At 34.5% G+C, this 21668-nt stretch overlaps 1 pseudogene; it reads right to left on the reverse strand.

Annotated features, from left to right (window-relative positions):
- Positions 1-6594: 6594 nt before the first annotated feature.
- LOC128221429 (zinc finger protein 208-like) lies at positions 6595-20679 on the reverse strand (annotated as a pseudogene).
- Between the last annotated feature and the right edge of the window lie 989 nt (positions 20680-21668).

Consider the following 21668-nt stretch of genomic DNA (forward strand, 5'->3'; position numbering starts at 1 on the left):
CTCTGGCGTGAATTCTTAAATGCCTTTGATAAGAACCAATTCTGTGAAAAATCAGCATTACATATCTCACAGTTGAATGGCTTGTCTCCTGTGTGTATTCGTATATGCCGCTGTAATGCATCTTTCCGAGTGAAAGCAGCATTACATATGTCACACTCGTATGGCTTCTCTCCTGTGTGTATTCGTATTTGCCGCTGTAATGCACCTTTCCGAGAGAAGGCAGCATTACATATGTCACACTTAAATGGCTTCTCTCCTGTGTGTATTCGTTTATGTCTCTGTAATTCACCTTTCCGAGAGAAAGCAGATCTATATTGACACACACGTATGGCTTCTCTCCTGTGTGTATTCTTATATGTTGCTGTAAAGGGCAATTCTGAGCGAAAGCAGCATCACATATCTCACACTTGTATGGCTTCTACCTTGTGTGTGTAGTTTTATGACTCTGTAAATAACTTTTCCGAGAGAAAGCAACATCACATATTTCACACTTGTATGGCTTAACTCCTGTGTGTATTCTTTGATGACTCTGTAAATGACCTTTCCGAGAGAAAGAAGCAACACATACCTCACACTTGTATGGCTTCTCTCCTGTGTGTCTTCTTTTATGATTATGTAAATGACCTTTCCGAGGGAAAGCAGCATTACATGTCTCATATTTGTATGGTCTGTCTCCTGTGAGTATTCTTATGTGAATTTTTAAATTAGATTTCCAAGAAAACGTAGCCCCACAAATCTTACATGTGTATGGCTTCTCTCCTGTGTGCATATCCATGTTAATCTGAAAGAAACAATAAATGTTTGAATCATTAATAACAATATCGTTCAAATAAGTCAATTCTTCGAGTCACAAGTAGTCTCATTCCCTTATTATTGATTATATTGTTTATAACTTTTTATAAACATCATAAACTCATTTGGTAGTTTGCTTTTTGGATGGAATTTCATTATGGACGGCAGTTCAATATTGCAACACATGATATGCTTTTCACAACTCCAATGGAACGGCTTGCTCAACAATATGGTAAAGACCTCGGGCACATAATGACTCATTCTGTATATTAATATGACTCTAAAGTTGATGTCAACTCTAAATTGAAATGGACCGAAACAAAAAACTCAGAGAATTATCCCCTGCAATAAACAAAGTATGCCAGCAGGGGATTATCATGGCAATTCTTCCTTCTAACTAGACCACTTTTCTTTAAAGAGAAAATATGCGTTAACATAAGTAAATAAAAGTCAGTTTATTGAATGATTTAGCCATACTTTATTCTTTTCTGTGTACAGGTTTGATTTAAAATGTATCAATGCTTAATCTATATGAAAATAGGAAAAATATCATTAATGATTTTATGACTTTTATGACAAAGAAACTATGGTTGTCTTAATGTCTTCTTTCAGGCTGAAGATGACATTGAGTCATTGCAGGAGGTAATTGCAAGTACTGAGGAATCCTCCACATCACATGAGTTCAAAGAGTTTAAGCAAACTATAACATAACGTATATCCAATATAACCGTCTATAAAAATGTTATATTTTCAATTCTTGAAGGTTGCTTCTGATTGCCTTTTCTGGTTTTTATAGCAGTGGTCATGCTAATGTCATAGCCCTAGTTGTTGATTTCTCTGGCATGTAAAACTTTGAACTCTGCTGTTTGTTTATTGACTTGAAACTGGGAACACATGAAGCATTCACAATATTGGGATATGTAGAGAAGTGGTCATTTTGACATCATTTAGTTAAATATATCTGTAAAAGGTTGTGTTTGCTTCCAGAAACCTAATGATGAGCTGAAGGAAGCATTTGGTCGATTCAAAGAGGAACACTAAATGAGAGAAGTAAGTTCTGATTACTTTCAGATCCTTTGAAATTGGTTAAGTAAATGTAATTGATTGTGATGAGATGAGTATACTGTAATCAATTTAAGTTCAGACAAATGAAATTAAGAGGTGTAGTACAGGTTATGTTAAGATACTTAAGTATATGCTATAACTAATTCTTGAAAGAAGCAAAAAATGTTCAGGACTATTTGCTGCAATATGGCTTGACCCCTACATGAGTCCCATACTGTCACAGCTTAAAGTGTGTTTAATGCGTAAAGGAACATAATTTTCCCAATCACATTGACATAACCCTAGGACGAATTTTAAAGTTTTATTAACTGGATTTCTTTTTAAAAGTTTCATTCCAACATGACAATAACATTATGCTCTACCTTAAATACACATTCTTGTCAAATGAATAAATGTTATGACATAATCCTGATAATGCACGCCCAATAATGAAGGTCCATTGTAAATTCATGTATCTCTTCATATTGAATTCAACAGATAATATACGGCGTTTTCGCTAAAACGATTTAAAAATTATAACTCTATTATACCTGACCAGAGAGTGATTGCCCTTTGTTACCTTTTTATAGTTTGTCATTACTGTATCTAGGGGTATTCGACGCTCATGTGACAGCTTTGTTTAAGTATGTAGACTTGTAAAGTGATTCTTCACGAAAACTGTTAAAAAAGGCCAGAAGAGCTTATGCGATGGTAATGTGTACGTAGTATGTGCGTCCGTGCGTCTGTAAACAATTTATGTTAACACGATACAGCCTTCGGTTTTGATTGTATCTTGATGAAACCTGTACAGTATCTACATATCCATTAGAGCTCGGTTCCTTTCGAAAACCAGCCAGATCCGCCGATGCATGCCTAGATTATTGGCATTGATAGTATAAAAATCCTGTAAAGAATTTCTCGTTAACACGATACAGCCTTCAGTTTTGATTGTATATCGATGAAACTTGTACATAATCTTCATATCCATAAGAGCTCGGTTCCTTTCGAAAACCAGCCAGATCCGCTCATGCATGCCTAAATTATGGGCATTGATAGTATAAAACAAGAGCTGTCACAGTATGTGACGAATGCCCCCGAATGTGACATTGACCTATGAACAAGGTCAGTACATGAAAAGTTAAAGATCAAACAAATACATATGGCAAGTTATTTTAAATTGCCCCTGAACATAAAAAATACCACCCATACTATACAACTTACATTCTTATGTCCTTATATTCAGCATGCCATTGTGAATAAACACATAGTGTATCTTTCACCTTAGATGTAGGGACATGGGTCTTGCACCCGACACGTCTTCTTGGTATGTCGAACACATGTGGAAAGTAATTTTAAAATATGTCCATACAAGAAAAAGTTACAGCCCGGACATAACAACCAATAATCTGTATCCTTATATGGAGCACTCCATTGTGAATAAACACCTAAGTGTGACCTTGACCTTAGAGGTAGGGACACGGTTCTTGCACGCGACACGTTGTCTTGGTATGTCGAACACATGTGGCAAGTTATTTTAAATTCTGTCCATACAATGGAAAGTGACAGCCTGAACACGACAACCTATACTCTATGTCCTTATATGCAGCATGCCATTGTGAATAAACACTAAGTGTGACTTTGACCTAAGAGGTAGGAACACGGGTCTTGCACGTGACACGTCGTCTTGGTATGCTATACAAGGAAAAGTTACAGCCCGGACACGACAACCTATAATATATGTCCTTATATGCAGCATGCCATTGTGAATAAACACCTAAGTGTGACCTTGACCTTAGAGGTAGGGACACGGGTCTTGCACGAGACACGTCTTCTTGGTATGCCGAACACATGTGGCAAGTTATTTTAAAATCTGTCTATACAAGGGAAAGTTACAGCCCGAACACAACAACCTATACTCCATGTCCTTATATGCAGCATTCCATTGTGAATAAACACTTAATTGTGACCTTGACCTTAGAGGTAGGGACACGGTTATTGCATGCGAAACATCGTCTTGGTATGCCGAACAGATGTGGCAAGTTATTTTCAAATCTGTCCATAATATTCTGAGTTATTGAGTCAGACGGACGGACGGACAGACGGACGGACGGACGGTGCGATTTTAATATGCCCACCTTCGAAGGGAAAAAAAAATCAGTTTGTCAGTAACCAATTGCTCGTGAACACGATACAGCCTTCAGTTTTGATTATATCTCGATGCAACTTAAACATTATCTTCATATCCATAAGAGCTCAGTTCCTTTCGAAAACCAGCCAGATCCGCTCATGCATGCCTAGATTATGGGCCTTGATAGTATAACAAACCATGTAAACAATTGCTCGTTAACACGATACAGCCTTCATTTTTGATTTTTCCGATTAAATTTGTACAGTATCTACATATCCATAAGAGCTCGGTTCCTTTCGAAAACCAGCCAGATCCGCCCATGCATGACAAGATTATTGGCCTTGATAGTATATAAAAATCAGTGTGTCAGTAAACAATTGCTCGTTAACACGATACAGCCTCCAGTTTTAATTGTATCTCGATGAAACTTGTACAGTATATACATATCCATAAGAGCTCGGTTCCTTTCGAAAACAAGCCAGATCCGCCCATGCATGCCTAGATTATGGGCCTTGATATTAAAAAGAAAATCAGTATGTTAGTTCAGTACAATTGCTCGTTAACACGATACAGCCTTCAGTTTTGATTCTGTGAGAGTGCAGCTATAAAAATGAACTTTAAATTGTTGGGAATCATAAGTTAAATCTCATAACATGAACCTTTTTTTTCTTCAGAGTATTACATTAGGTATTTGACGGACAAACACAAGTGTGGAGTGGGAAAGGCTTCACTGAAGAAGAATTGAGAGGCACAGACATACATCATTAGATTTGTATTATTGTATGGAGTATATACAATGTACATATATATATGGTTCTTTCTTCACATAGTGCCTATCTGTATAAAATGTTGTTTTTCTTTTGGTTGGCAAGTAAACAGAATATAGAAATTATATCTATTGATTTTATTTATTTATTTGCTCATCTGATTTTATTTTTTTAAATGACGAGCTATTGTCGTCGTTGGTTAAGTTTTGCGTTTTGGTCACTTACATGGAATCTATCAAAGCTATCAATCAGAAACTTTTGTGACTTGTTCATCTAATATCTTTCTTCACATTGTACCCTAAAGATGCTGAGTCTTACCTTTTTTGGAGAAAAAACATAAATGTTGATGGATTTCGGTTGATTTTGAGAATTGGACATAGCTTCTTTAATTTTTGTTTGATTAATTTCATTTTTTTCATAGAAAATAAATGGATAATGCTTTCAATATATCAAACAGGTTTTTGAGTCACATATTTGGAAGGGTATGGGGAGGATGGGAATATTTTAGTATTTTTGGATTTGTAATTATTAGCAAGTCTATTTTCTTAAGTTTTGTGCTTGGGTCACTAACATGCAAACTATCAAAGCTATCACTTTCAAACTTTGGAATACCTGTTCACTATCAAATGTACAATATGATATAAATAAATCGTAAAAGCATAAAATCAGATGAGCGTTCAGCACCCACAAGCGGTGCTCTTGTTTAATTCTGCAGGTAACTGTATAAAACTCGAATAAAACTGGTTAAGTCTTTGGTAAGGTTAAAATTGCCCAAAATGTTTATGGATTGGTCAATATTTTTCAGATAATTATTATTTACCAATGGAATTATTAGATTTGCACAGTAGCCTAAAGAAACCCAGTGGACAACTTATCCAAGTTTTATACAATTAGCTGCTGCAGTCTTAAAAGTAAAGATAATGAACTTGATATTTGTTTGAATGCAATGCTGCAGAATATAGATATTTTGCTTCAATAAGATCATCAACCTTTAGTTGCAAAAGTTTATTTTATTGATGCACTTATGACATATATACTGTAAATTAATGAAATAAGGCAAAGTTATAGTAATTGTTTAAATTGAGCTATTCTTAATTTATTGTTATGACATATGACTGAGCTGTTTTAAAACAAAACTATGTCATTAGATTTATGTGTTATTGAGAACATATGATGTTTTTGTGTAATACATATTTAGGTACCCTTGTATCTGTTTAGTTATAATCATGCTAAAGATAATTCTTTGCCCTTTGAATATGACCACTGTTGGAGCAGATCATGTTATAGTTTTACAAAAGACATATCGACTGTCCGGCGGGCGGCCTCCAGTTTATAGTCTCATCAATTATCAAGAGGCTATTGTCTAATCTTCACCAAATTTGGTCAGAATGTGTCAGCGCATAAACTGCTATTTCGCTTCAGTTGCTCAAGAGAAAACAACCTTTAGTTATAGAAATTACCTTATATTGGTCTTACATGACAATTTGTTTTAGAAACCTCTCATGTGTGTATTCGTATATGTTCCTGTAATACACTTAAAATTCTGGGAGAAAGCAGCATCACATATCCAACACTTATACGGCTTTTCGCCTGTGTGTATACTTATATGTCTTTGTAAGTGCCATTTCAGACCGAAAGCAGCATCACATATTTCGCACTTGTATGGCTTCTTTCCTGTGTGTATTCGTAACTCCTGTGTGTATTTGTATATGTTTCTGTAAGCGATTTTTGTGTGAAAAAGCAGCATCACATATATCGCGTAAGGCTTCTCTCCTGTGTGTATTCGTAACTCCTGTGTGCATTCGTATATGTTTCTGTAAGAGATTCTTGTGTGAAAAAGCAGCATCACATATATCGATCTTGTTAGGCTTCTCTCCTGTGTGTATTCGTAACTCCTGTGTGTATTCGTATATGTTTCTGTAAGCGATTTTTGTGTGAAAAAGCAGCATCACATATATCGCACTTGTAGGGCTTCTCTCCTGTGTGTATTCGTAACTCCTGTGTGTATTCGTATATGTTTCTGTAAGCGATTTTTGTGTGAAAAAGCAGCATCACATATATCGCAATTGTAAGGCTTCTCTCCTGTGTATATTCGTAACTCCTGTGTGTATTCGTATATGTTTCTGTAAGCGATTTTTGTGTGAAAAAAACAGCATCACATATATCTCACTTGTAGGGCTTCTCTCCTGTGTGTATTCGTAACTCCTGTGTGTATTCGTATATGTGTCTGTAAGCGATTTTTGTGTGAAAAAGCAGCATCACATATATCACACTTGTAGGGCTTCTCTCCTGTGTGTATTCGTTTATGACTCTGTAAACTACCTTTCTGAGAGAAAGCAGCATCACATATGTCACACTTGTATGGCTTCTCTCCTGTGTGTATTCGTTTATGAATCTGTAAATAACCTTTCCGAGCGAAATCAGCATCACATACATCGCACTTGTAGGGCTTCTCGCCTGTGTGTATTCGTTTATGACCCTGTAAACTACCTTTCTGAGAGAAAGCAGCATCACATATCTCACACTTGTATGGCTTCTCTCCTGTGTGTATTCTTATATGTTTCTGTAAAATACTCTTCTGAGGGAAAGCAGCACTGCATATATCACATTTGTATGGCATGTCTCCTTTGTGTATTCGTTTATGACTCTGAAAATGACTTTTCTGTGAAAAAGCAGTATCACATATCTCACACTTGTATGGCTTCTCGCCTGTGTGTATACGTATATGTCTTTGTAAGTGCCATTTCAGACCGAAAGCAGCATCACATATATCGCACTTGTAGAGCTTCTCTCTTGTGTGTATTCGTTTATGAATCTGTGAATTACCTTTCTCAGAAAAAGCAGCATCACATATTTCGCACTTGTATGGCTTCTCTCCTGTGTGTATTCGTATATGTCTCTGTAAGTTATTTTTGCATGAAAAAGCAGCATCACATATATCGCACTTGTAGGGCTTCTCTCCTGTGTGTATTCGTTTATGACTCTGTAAACTAAATTTCCGAGAGAAAGCAGCATCACATATTTCGCACTTGTATGGCTTCTCTCCTGTGTGTATTCGTATATGTCTCTGTAAGTAATTTTTGCATGAAAAAGCAGCATCACATATATCGCACTTGTAGGGCTTCTCTCCTGTGTGTATTCGTTTATGACTCTGTAAATAACGTTTCTGTGAAAAAGCAGCATCACATATCTTGCACATGTATGGCTTCTCTCCTGTGTGTATACGTATATGTATCAGTAAGTGACATTTCACACCGAAAGCAGCATCACATAGTTCACACTTGTATGGCTTCTCTCCTGTGTGTATTCGTTTATGACATTTTAAATGACCTTTCTGAGAAAAAGAAGCATCACATATTTCACACTTGTATGGCTTCTTCTCTCCTGTGTGTAATCGTATGTGCCCCTGTAAAACACTTTTCCGAGAGAAAACAGCATCATATATTTCACACTTGTATGGCTTCTCGTCTGTGTGTAATCGTATGTGCCCCTGTAAATCACCTTTCCGAGAGAAAGCGGAATCACATGTCTCACACTTGTATTGCTTCTCTCCTGTGTGTATTCGTATATGCCTTTGTAAATCACCATTATGAGAGAAAGCAGCACTACATATCTCACACGTGTATGGCATCTCTCCTGTGTGTATGTTTATGTGACGTTTTAAATTTTCTTTCAAAAACAACTAAGTACCACGAACCTTACATGTGTATGGTCTTCTCTTTATGTATATCCATGTGAATCTAAACGAAACAATAAATGTTTGTATCAAGAATGACAATATCGTTCAAATAGGTCAATTCTTCCAATCACAAGTATTAATATTCCCAATATTTTATGTTATTTTGTTAATAGCTGTTTAATACACATCATAAAATTCATATGCTAGGTTGCCCCTTGGACGGATTTTCCTTATTGACGGCAGTTTGTTATTGCAATACATGATATTCTTTCACAATTGCAATGGAACGGCTTGCTCGATAATATTGTATGCACCTCGGACATTACCAACTGTACTTTCTATTCATACTACATGAATAACATGAGCATAATATTATTCAGATATAATGTTCATATTTAAACTCAATGGCATTCTACTTCCGTTTATATACCTGGTCCTGTAAAACATTACACGAGAGTCCCGTTTATGTATTTTATATGGGGGAACCGGAGAACTCGGAGAAAAACTACTTGTCTGGCTTGGTGACAACACTCGAATAGAACATGCACCCAGTCCGAAAAGCAAGGAAGTGATAAAATCACTGTGCTAATGGGTAATCGATGTTAATAGTCAATAGAGTCTATTGATTTTCTTTCAGTCAAAGTTATATATGGCTTCACTAAGGCTAATTATGTCTGGTATTGTCTAAATTAAGAAGCCCTGGTCGTATGTATAGATATGAGCGAGTATTCGAAAAATGTTATCAACGTGGCTTTTTAGTCACGAAGAGTACAAAATGAAGGGTGCAAAGTCGCAGTCAATTATTTTAGTCCTGGAATAAAATTTATTCAAGATTTTCTGACAGATGAAATATTTTAAAATAAGATCAAATTGTCTTTGGTGCAAGAAGATATTTGGTATTGGAAGTCATAATAGCAACTATATATATATATATATATATATATATATATATATATATATATATATATATATATATATATATTGATTTATTGATTCATTTGGTGTTTGATGGTAAACAGAGATTGATTTAAGGATCTTTATTTAGGATATTTGTTGTAATACCAATACCTTGTTTATATATCGAAAAGGCACCCGGCGATATGAATACCATTTGGCAGGAGAATAGTTCGTAATATCCAATTAAAATTGTGTTGTATCGGGAAGGCAATATTTTACATAAGAAGGATATACAGTTAAAATTAGCATATTGGAAACAAATTATAATAATATGAACATCGAAATCATAAACGGAATATGATGTTTCACTTAATTGCAAAAAGGGGAGTCTTATAATATGGCAATCACAAATGGATATGACATGAATATCACAATCACTTAATTGCAAAAATAGGGGAGCCTAATAATATGGCCATCACAAATGGATATGACATGAATAGCAAAACGAATGCACACACAACTGATATTGCAAGAATCACTTACCGTGTAAAATAAATATATCCTTAATAAAAACACATCTTTCCTTTGTTGCAACAATCGTTATGACTAAATATATCATTATAAAATGGATTTTAAAACTACCGAGACAAGTCCGGTAGTAATTGTAAAACTCTGGATACGCTATATTTAAGGAAGTCATTATCTTTTCGCATCAATCACATGTTAGATTTTAATCTCAATTAACTAATTTCGATAATTATCAAATAAATGTCTCTATTTCGTGATAAATATGACATGTCCGTTATCTGATGGGGATTTCCGGACAGTTCTTATCTGTTCAATAATACTTTCATAATTATTTTTTGTTACACAGTTTTTCATTAACTAAGTAAGTAAATAGATTACTATAGTGATTTGAGTTTAGAATGGCACATAACGTAACAACAATGACAAAAACACTAGTCCCCTGTCCAGTGGATGCCCCTCATTTCTACCATTTTATAAACAAACATAATACCGAAAAGGTTTATGGAAAGTTAATGTTATAACTTAAAAGTCTGAAAATGACACTCTTATTCAAAATCAAAACATACATATGTGTAACAAATATATGTCTTGAGTGATAAACCTTTAACCTCTTCCAAAATAATTCATATATGTTTTAAAATATTTATTACTGCTAGCAAGATCGAATCAGTGTTTTTAATAGCTGAATATTTAAAAAAATATTTGTTAATTTAACAGGTTGACTCTGATCTACTATCGTTTCATAAGACATAAATACCATTTTTTCCTGCACATTTCTTCCAAATAAAACTTGGTAGCCTTTTTTAGATAAATAACTTCGAATAGCCTTTTAATATGAAGAAACGACCCACTCCGCCAGTGTACGGTAACAGAAAACGATTTTATGAATGCCTGAAACAGGCAACACATTTTAGCTGTGTGTTGGGTAATTACCGTAGCGATTACTTCCCCTGTATACCAGCATTTATGTCTCAAAGTTGTATTTGATTCTCAAATGTTTAGGCTTAATACCAGAGTTTGATGAGAGGAATTATATTCTGGTGTTAAACCTAAAAGAAATATGTATACAAATATTTAAGACAACTACACATGTAGAGTCTTTTGGAATGAAAATAGATATCGTGTCAGGTTAAAGGCTAATTATATGTCTTCTGGTCGTTTACTCACTTCTGACATCATTTATCATATCCTTTTATACTAAAATTGCAAATTCTGGTGTGTAACCTGCTAATAATGTCTTCTGGTATTTCAAGCAAAATAAAATACTTTTTTTTCGGCCTGAAAATATGCTGATATCTGCAAAATATATAACGCGACTTAACCATATTTGGTCTTCCTTATTTAGAGATATCATAGTAGACTTATGCATGTTGACACAAATATTAGAAATGTCTGATGCAATTTAATCAATTTTCACTTGAGACGGTCCTTGATTTTGCTGACATGGATTTAGTCAATTTTATGAATATTTTGTAAATTAAGATTGCTTATGAAGTCTCCGCCTTTTTACCTTCCCATAATTTTATGATTCGTACATCATTGGTTTGTGTACATTCCTTCTCGGACGAAATCATGATGGTTTATGTTACTGTTTAAGAATTTAAATAATCAACAACACTTGCGCCTTTCCATGTAAACTGTCGATTTTATCATAATTTGTTCCGCCGTTGAAACATGAAAGTTCATTTACTATCTTGGAAGAACTATCGACTACCATAGTTGTTTGCGTTTCATCGCAGCCAGAAAGTATACCGATATGACAAATCGGTCGGTTTCCATATAACACATTGTGTGAATATGTCGTTCTCATGTTCTTCGTACACTTGCCGTAGTTTTTGTAATTCTAGAAAGGATAAACATAATCTGGTGTATTTTAGTGCATGAGTTGAACTCATCGAATAAACAAACGAAATATTACTCGTAAAATATATATATTTAATCCGACAGGTACCTGTATATCAAAAAAGAGTCATCGCGTTTATATAAGTTGACAGTAAAATACACATAGTATCGCACTAACAACCGTTGTTGTTTGTAGAGTATTCGATGAGATAATGAGTGTTATTTTTACATTTTTATGTTTATTGTTTTATTATAACTACATATGTATCTATAGATTGTTCGAGAAAATAAATAATTTCAGACAAACACAGAAGTATTTAGTTGCATAAAAAGTAAGGAAAGTACAACTTGAAATAAACGCTAAAGAGTGCTTTGTTTGTTTAGCGACATTTATGCTGTTTTAAGTTATTATGATCAATCATTTCACCCCCCCTACATCTAACACTTGTTTTTAATCAAGTTGTTTTCTATAACAACCCTGACAAAACCTGCACAAAAAACCGCACATACCTGGAATAAACAATTGGTCAACCTCTAAGTGAGATGATGTCCGATATATGTATCGTATCACATACAGACTGGTGTATATCATGCCTATTTTGAATAGGCTGATAATTAAAGGGGAGGTGAGAACATCCCAAATTAGTTATAATTTAATAAATGCTCAGTGTCAAGTTTTCACACTTGTCATGTTTTCTTAATTAGATATCGACATATCTTTGTTTTATCATTTGATATGACAATACAACTAATATTGTGACGAAAATATGAGTGAAATGTGAAAACGAAATGCAAGTGACACCAAAAGTATTAGTCTTACATAAAACATAATCTTCCTCATCTTTATCATTGTCAAATGCATTCCTTATAACTGGGAATGAACGTATATTATATATCCTGGTAAAATCACCTAGCTAATTTAAGTCATGATACAGCTTTGTGGTAAAAACACAAACGATGAAGTGTCATGTTCTTTTTTGCCTGATTACATTTTTGTTCCTGACTGCATATATAAAATGGGAGCAGATGAATATATTCTTCTTTCCTTATTCACTTTACTATATGTTCATGCATAGAACTATTCACCAAATTGTTTATATCTATCCAAAAGACGAAAACCGCTTATTCGAAAAAAAGAATAATTAATTAAGCACTAACTTATCGTCAATGCTTTATGAGTGTTATCGAAGCAGTTTTACGACGAACGAGGTATACAATCGAATAGGTCCCATGTGACATTGACAAAAGAAGCAGATATAGAGGATATTTGTTTATTTAAGTGTTTGATCGTACTTAATTGCACATGTGGCGTAAGCAAACATATTTTCACGAAGTAAAATACACCTAACATAGATTCACATCATTGATTAATGTTTATAAATTTGTGCACTAAAAGACAAGCGAATGATAAACTATCCACTATTTCCCACCAGTGATAGAAAATTTACATCTACGTCATTAGCTATAATTAAAACCGAGGGGCGTCCCACGGGTAGCGGCGTAAATAACACTATTTTCAAAAAAGGAGGTAATTTTGAAAACTAAACAAAATAGAAATTAATATAGCATAACACACAACAGAAAAGTTCTTTATTTCAGTGTTAGATCGTATTAAATAATGCTCGTGATTATAAAAAATGTGTATATTCCCTCTTGAAAATATATTTATCTACGCCATACGTGCAGTAAAATACGATCGGAAACTTAAATAAACATATATCCTCTCTATCTGTTTGTTTTGTTAATGTCACATTTAGGACCTTTTCGATTGTATACCTTGTCATATACCTTTTCCATTTAACATACCAACCATAGCATACCGTGTAAGGCAATGATCCATCCGTACACTTCTAACAATGTTGCATTTCTACGATGTACAAAATCGCTCAATCTTGGGCAAAGGACAGACATTTAATTTAAAACAGCTCATAATTCAAATTCAGTCGAAAACGGCGATTTATTGTTAGCAAAGGTTCACCAAAAGCATTTCTGGCTAAATCAAAATGAAAATGTCGAAGATCTGCAAACGGAAAAAATAACACACTGCATAAATACAACATACCGAAACTATAAGCCTGAAGTTCTTTGTTGAAATTGGACTTGCTTTAACCATCATTAAATGTTTACAAGCTCTGGTTATCAATAATATATAAAAACATGATACCACCTTTAATGCTACATACAAAACTGTGTAAGGAATGGTGAATATATGATATAGACCTCTATGCAGTGCACAAAACTCACATGTGCTCAAATGAGAAGTGTCACTATGATACATCCGTAAATGCTGCCGACAAAACTCTGTGAGGAGCGGTAAAACTTGAATACAATCGTTTATGCTGTACAAAAATTCATTTGAGGAGCGGAAACCATCGACCAGTTTTGAGTTATTGTTGAGGTCAATAAAGACTGTTATGTCTTATAAATAATTGATCCTGTTTAAATTCCTTAAGAAAAATGGCAGTGTCGCACAGATTTTTTTATAAAGGTCGCAATGAGAAGATTGAGTGACAAAGAACCTAGTCATATTAAACGAGACAAAAATGTAAAATCTGAAACGCATGGACAAACTGTGAATTGCTATAAAGAAGACAAAAATCAAAATAGTAACGAATCAGATTTTTTAAGAACTTTAATTCCATATTCGGAACAGTTATCGATTTATCAGGTAGGAAAGTAATGGTAATATTTATTCTTTCAGAAATCCATCTAGCTGCCCAGCCACCGTCTAATCAGTTCATACCCGTGCGTACCGCCGTAGCTTCGTATGCTTTCGTTACAATGGTCCGTGAATAAAACGATCATTATTGCCTGAGGTATTTCAATGGAATCTATATTATATTTCATCACCTTGGCATTTATCTACACAAATGAGTGCAAATCAATCTTCGATGGCACCACTCGATCGATTTTATAAGATACACTATACAAACAATTAATGAATATTTTGCAAATGAGCGTATGCCAAACTGAATAATATTATATCGAGCCACACCGAACGGTGATGCTAGGTACAACATATATGTAATTGTAGGAGCAATAGTTTTTGAGACTAGATATTTAAACTGTAATGTAATTTAAACGTGCATGTGCATTTCGCAGAGCGTTCTTTATGAATTTAAACGAAACATATATACTTTGCTCAGCAAAGTTAACTTTTTTATTTCGTTCTGTTACAATTGAATTAGTTGATAACAGAGTTATTCCCCTTATTGTAAGAGTCTTACATCATTTACTTCAAAAACGACTGACCAAAGAATCAATGCAATTGATTTTTCAAGAATTATAACATAATTAAGACGAAAATATTTTTCATATTCATAAGAGAAGCAAGAAAAGTTCAACTCCATCAACTTTATGGATTAATTTTGGCAAGCATCGTTAAACAGAAATTGTCTCAATATCGATATTTGGCTCATTCCCTCAAACAAAATAATGTTCATAAATAGCTGATGTCCTGAAGAAACCGTAAAACAGTGTATTCAAACATTTATCATTAAACTAGCTATATGCAATATGCCCTACACTTTTCTGTTTTAAGAGGACCTTTAATAAAGACATTTCAGCAAATAGGCATGTAAATCTCCGATTTAAGTTACTATGATAAACACTATTTTTCTTTGTTTGAATATATGGCTCATCTTCTTCCTTAACAAGCAAACAACATTAAATATTCACACAAACATGTCTCTGACTTCTGCCTTTTGTGTTTTTACGTTCAAATTCCTCTGTAAATTATTAATCTGAGGGAGAGCAGCATGTCTCTCATTGTATGACATCCCTCTGGTGTGAATTCTTATATGCCTTTGAAAAAATCATTTTGCGAAAAAATCAGCATCATATATCACACAGTTTCATGTCTTCATGGCTCTCCTGTGTGCATTCGTATATGTTGCTGTAATACACTTTTCCAAGAGAAAGCAGCATTACATACCTCACACTTGTATGGCTTCTCTCCTGTGTGTATTCTTATATGTATCTTTAAATATCTATTCTTAGCGAAAGCAGCATCACATATCCCACACGTGTATGGCTTTTTTCCTGTGTGTATTCTTATATGACTCGTTAAATAACTATTCTTAGCGAAAGCAGCATCACATATCCCACACGTGTATTGCTTTTCTCCTGTTGTATTCTTGTATGACTCTTTACATCACCTCTCCGAGAGAAAGAAGCATCACATATCCCACACTTGTAAGCCTTAACTCCTTTGTGTATTCGTATATGTCTCTGTAAACCACTAGTCTGAGCAAAAGCAGAATCACATATCTCACACTTGCATGGCTTTTCTCCTGTGTGCATTCTTTTGTGCTTCTTTAAATGATATTTCTTAGAGAAAACAGCATTAAATGTCTTACACTTGTAAGGCATCTCTCCTGTGTGTAATTTTATGTGACGTTTAAAATAAAATCAAGACAATGTTGCCACATAGACCTTACATGTGCATGGCTTCTCTCCTGTGTGCATATCCGTGTGAATCTAAAAAAAAACAATAAACAATAAATGTTTGTATCATGAATGACAAAACCGTTAAAATAAGTCAATTCTTCGAATCACAAGTAGTCTTATTTTCTTATTATTGATTATACTGTTATTTATGAACATCAAATAACTACTTTGGTAGTTTGCTTTTTGAACGGACTTTCATTATGGACGGCAGTTCAATATTGCAATACATGATATGCTTTTCACAACTGCAATGAAACGGCTTGCCCAACAGTATGGTAAGGACCTCGGGCACATAATAACTGATTCTGTATATTACTATGACTCTAAAGTTGATGTCAACTCTAAATTGAAATGGACCGAAACAATAAACTCAGAAAATTAACCCCTGCAATAAACAAAGTATGCCAGCAGGGGATTATCATGACAATCCTTCCTTCTAACTAGACCACTCTTGTCTATTTTGATATTAAACTAGTATATGCTTTCAAATTCAAATACTAATAATTTAACATACTATTGCCATGCCTTGATAATATGCTGTGTTTAAAAATAACAATACCATATACACACCGAAGATCATCAGCTATTTTCCTCGTTGTAATCTGGTCGTTAATAATTCTGCGAAGTATAAAGTGCATTGAATGAAGGGTATAGAAGTGTTTTTATTAAAATCCCAACTTGCCCTTAAACTTTAACCTGCCCTTAAACTTTAACCTAAGTCAATCAGGGACCATAACTTGTATAAAGGATAATATGGAGTTATGGAACCTCATTTTGTGATGGTCCTGAACAACTGTGTGAAGCATTAAGTTAATTGGACGAATGGTATAGAAGTTATTAAAAAATATCCCAACCTGCCGTCAAATTTTAACCGAAGTTCCATAATCAATCAGGGGCCATACTTCGTATAAAGGCTATTAGGGAGTTATCTAACCTCATAATGTGATGGCCCTGAACAACTGGGTGAAGTATTAAGTCAATTGAATGAAGGGTATTGGACTAATAAGTGAAAATCCCAACTTGCCCTAAAATTTTAACCGGACGCCGACGCCGTAGAATAGCCCTTCCTATTCTTCGAATAGTCGAGCTAAAAATCTGCATGTCAAAAGAAATGAAGTTTTTTAAAAAAAAAGGTCAATCAAGGACCATAATTTATATTAGGGGTTAAAAAATGTCACCTTAATACATATGTTACTATAGATAGAAACGCATTTGTACCAGGAGATCGCGATTATATGAATGACTCAGCGATTATCTGTTTTGCGGTCCGGGCCGATTTTCGATTAATATTTTGCTGCCCGTAGAACGTTCGCACGTGAATTAAATTTTCGCCTTAAAATCATTTTTTGAACACATTTATTATTAAAATACGCCAACGCGAATGTATTTTAGGAAGATATATAGTGTTTGATGGCCAGTGTGAACCGTTAGTGCGGCGTTATTTTATTTTTCGTTAACATTTAAATACAAAACAAATGAAGCTGCAAAATGAATTTACTTGAAAAACAGCAAATGCTCATATATGTTGACATCCATAATACGAGGTATAGGTTTATTTAAGAACAAACAGTCGTTCTCCTTGCTAAGTGTTCATGTTTTATGTTTAATGAATTCAATTCAGTTATTCGGGACATGAACAGACAGCTGTCAGTGATTCGTACAGAAAAATTCCGAAAGACCTCTTTTTGAATTTTTCAATGTGACCAATTGAAACTAGAATGGGAACATAAAATGACAAAAACTGTTGTTTGCCTGTTTGGCCATCTCTCAAAAAATTATTAATAAAAGTAAATTCAATTTAAGAGTGAGTTAACCCCTCGTAGTCAAGCCAGGCCGAAATAGACAATGCACTACTGCATTGCAGGTAAACTTTAAACTAGCAAAAAATTAAACAAACATATAAATAAAAGAAAATTGGCCCACGTGCTCATTATGAGTCACTCGGACCAATTATCACTTTACGGCCCGGCGACGCCGTGCATTAACCTCTAATTATTGTATGGTGGTCGTCATTTATAATGCGAAGAGTTTAATTATTTGAATGAATGGTATAGATTTTCCTAATTATAATCCTAACTTGCCTTTAAACTTAGCCAAAGTCCTGAGTCAATCAGTGGCCATAGCTTGTATTAATGATACTTTCAAAGTATATAGCCTCATTGTGTGATGGTCCTGAATAAATGTGTGTTAAGTATTTTGTCAATTGAATTAAGGTTAAAGAAGATACTAATTAATAAATATCCTAACGGTAACCTGCCCTAAAACTTAATCCAAGTCCGTAAGTCAATCTGGGGCCATAAATTGTTTAAAGTACCTTAAGATAATATGGAGTAATATAACCTTATTATGTGATAATGACCCTGAACAACTGTGTAAAATATTGAGTTTACAATTGAATAAGGGGTATAAGGCTGAAATGAAAATCTCAAGTTAACCGAAAGCTTAACCGGCCGCCGGCGCCTACACCGATGCCGACACTGATGCGCTTGGGGCATGTAGTATAGGCCTCTTTATTCATTCATATTGTTACGTTTTCCCTTCATCAATACGGGTTCGACCCGGCCTGTCACTTAGTACCTTGACGTTGAACAATACATAAATAAAGTTAAGCTAAAAATGATTCATTTGAATAGATGTTAAGACATCACATAGTCTACAAATACTGAAATGGGTCACTCTTATGTTAACCTACATAAATACAGTATTACTGATATTTGTCTGACAAGATTTAAACATACATTCAACATCTACAATGTTCCGGGTGAAATAAAGAGTTAAAACCCCAACTAGAATAACACAAGATGGATATATATCAAAAATATTTTTTTACATAAAGTGTCAAATGCATGAATCTATATAATTCGCGCAATTTACAACGAAAGGTTTACAAGAAAAACTAAACATATTTATAAGAGAACAGTAGTTACAGTTTGAATTTCATTTGAAATACAATATTATATATAACACAAGTAAAACCAGAAAACACATATATTTCAATATACATGTAGATATCACTAGATGTAAATTTGTTTGGGCTAATTCAAACAGCAGCACATGTTGAGCAATGGTAAAGCATATAACGCTCAAGGGTCAATTAAAACTGCTAAAACATTATTATATATTTTCAGGATTCAGTGAATTGCCGCATCACATGTGTCTCTTATATACATAAATAAATGTGTTGGCGTTTCAGAGAGACCTCTGATATGACGTCGTAGTTTACTTAGGAGAAATGATCACAACATCTTTTACACTGAAATATAATATCTACTGTTTGTATTCTAAATGTTTCCGTAAACACACTTTCTCTGAGGAAGCAACATAACACAGGTCACAAATGTATGAGACATCTTTAATGTATATGTTTCTGTAAAATACCTTTTTAAGACGAACAGGCATCACAGATTCAAACATGCATGGCTTCCCTTCTGTATGCGTTATCGTGTGTAATTTTATCAGTTGCATGAGTGCTATCAGCAAGGCATGTATATCCAAACTTTCTTCGGACATGTATGCATTAGCATTAGCATTTCAGAGAACATTTAGTCCCTAAGACCTTACATGCTAAGCATCAAATAATCTGTATCGCATTTGTTCGTACTTGTACGGCTTCTTGTGTGTAATATCATATGTGTTTGTAACTGATTTTTTTGAGAAAATTCCTCATCACATATCCCACACGTATATGGCTTCTCTGTTGTGTGTGTAACCATGTGTTTTTGTAAATCACCTTTCTGTGTGAAAGTAGCATCACATAACTCACACTTGTATGGCTTTTCGCCCGTGTGTTTTCTTATATGTACCTGTAACCCACCGTTCTGGGAGAAAGCAGCATCACATAACACACACCTGTATGGCTTCTCTCCAGTGTGTATTCTTAAATGTGTCTGTAACCCACCTTTCTGTGAGAAAGCAGCCTCACAAAACTCACATTTGAATGGCTTCTCTCCAGTGTGTATTCTTAAATGTGACTGTAACCCATTTCTCTGGGTGAAAGCAGCATCACATATCTCACACTTGTATGGCTTCTCCCCTTTGTGTATTCTAATATGTTCAAGTAAAGTACTTCGATGAGAGAAAGCAGTTTCACATCTTCCACATTCGTATGGTTTCTCTCCTGTGTGTTTTCTTATATGTGTTTGTAATTCCCCTTTCTGACAGAAAGCAGCATCACATAACTCACACTTGTATGGCTTCTCTCCTGTGTGTTTTCTTAAATGTGACTGTAACCCACTCGTCTGGGTGAAAGCAGCATCACATATCTCACACTTGTATGGCTTCTCTCCTTTATGTATTCTTATATGCTGTTGTAAAGTACTTCGATGAGAGAAAGCAGCTTCACAAAACCCACATTGGTAAGGCTTCTCTCCTGTGTGTTCTCTTATATGTCTTTGTAATTCCCCTTTCTGACAAAAAGCAGCATCACAAAACACACACTTGAATGGCTTTTCTCCTGTGTGGATTCTGATATGTGCTTTTAAATTCCACTTCCGTGCAAAAGTAGCATCACATATCTTGCACTTGTAGGGTTTCTGTTTTGTGTGTGTTACCATATGGGTAAGTAAATTACTTTTTTGTGAAAAAACAGCATCACAAATCTCACACGTGTAAGTCTCCTCTTCTGTATGTCTTATCAGGTGATGCGTTATTTCTGATTTCGGAGACAAATCAACACCACAGTCTTCCCACGTGAATGTTTTTTATTTTGTGTATGAATCCATGTGTATCTGAAAATATAAGAAAGACATGTAAGTAGTACACTAAAAATGGTCTGGATAACAAATTGAAATGATAATGTGTTGGAAGAGAATGCTTGTATCTTAAGTAGCATGCATACGACAGGGGTTGACACTAACATTTTTGGACTACTGTCCACAATTTGGTGTTGCCTTATAGCTTGTTAGTCAGACACCTTAGTTAACATCAAATGTTTATATCAATTCAATTTGTTATTTAACTCTTTTAAACATTAAAGGACATGCCCGCCTCTTTTTTCCATTCCAAGGGCAATAGTCAGATTTTTTTTATCAATCCTAATGAACACAAATATATACAATAAACTCAATATGGCGGACATGCCAGAAATATAACACAATGCTCATAATATGTTGGATTATAAATTAAAGCAATGTGCAAACAAACAAGATTTCTAGGAATAATTGGATTTAACGCTGTTTTGGGGACTGGATAGAACCCACAAATTATGGTGGCATATTGCTGTCATTTATAAGTAAAATGTATAGTATTAAAGGGCGACCAATCCAAAAACATACGACTGGTCATTAAACTCGACCGCGATATTATTCCCATACAAATTATGCCCACATTTGTTGATTATTTGAAAGTGGATTCAGAATATTAGAGCGGACAAGACCAATTTTAGGTTAGTTCTATAATTAAAGGGCGGCAATTCTTAAACAAAACTTCACCAAAATGGCTGGTTATCGGTATTGTCAAAGCTCGTTTATCCACGCATACTAACTAAATTTGGTGATGACTGAACATAAACTTCAAAAGCTTTTGGTCAAGACCGATTAAAGGT

Source organism: Mya arenaria, chromosome 16, assembly GCF_026914265.1.
Source record: "Mya arenaria isolate MELC-2E11 chromosome 16, ASM2691426v1".
Classification (NCBI taxonomy): Eukaryota; Metazoa; Mollusca; class Bivalvia; order Myida; family Myidae; genus Mya; species Mya arenaria.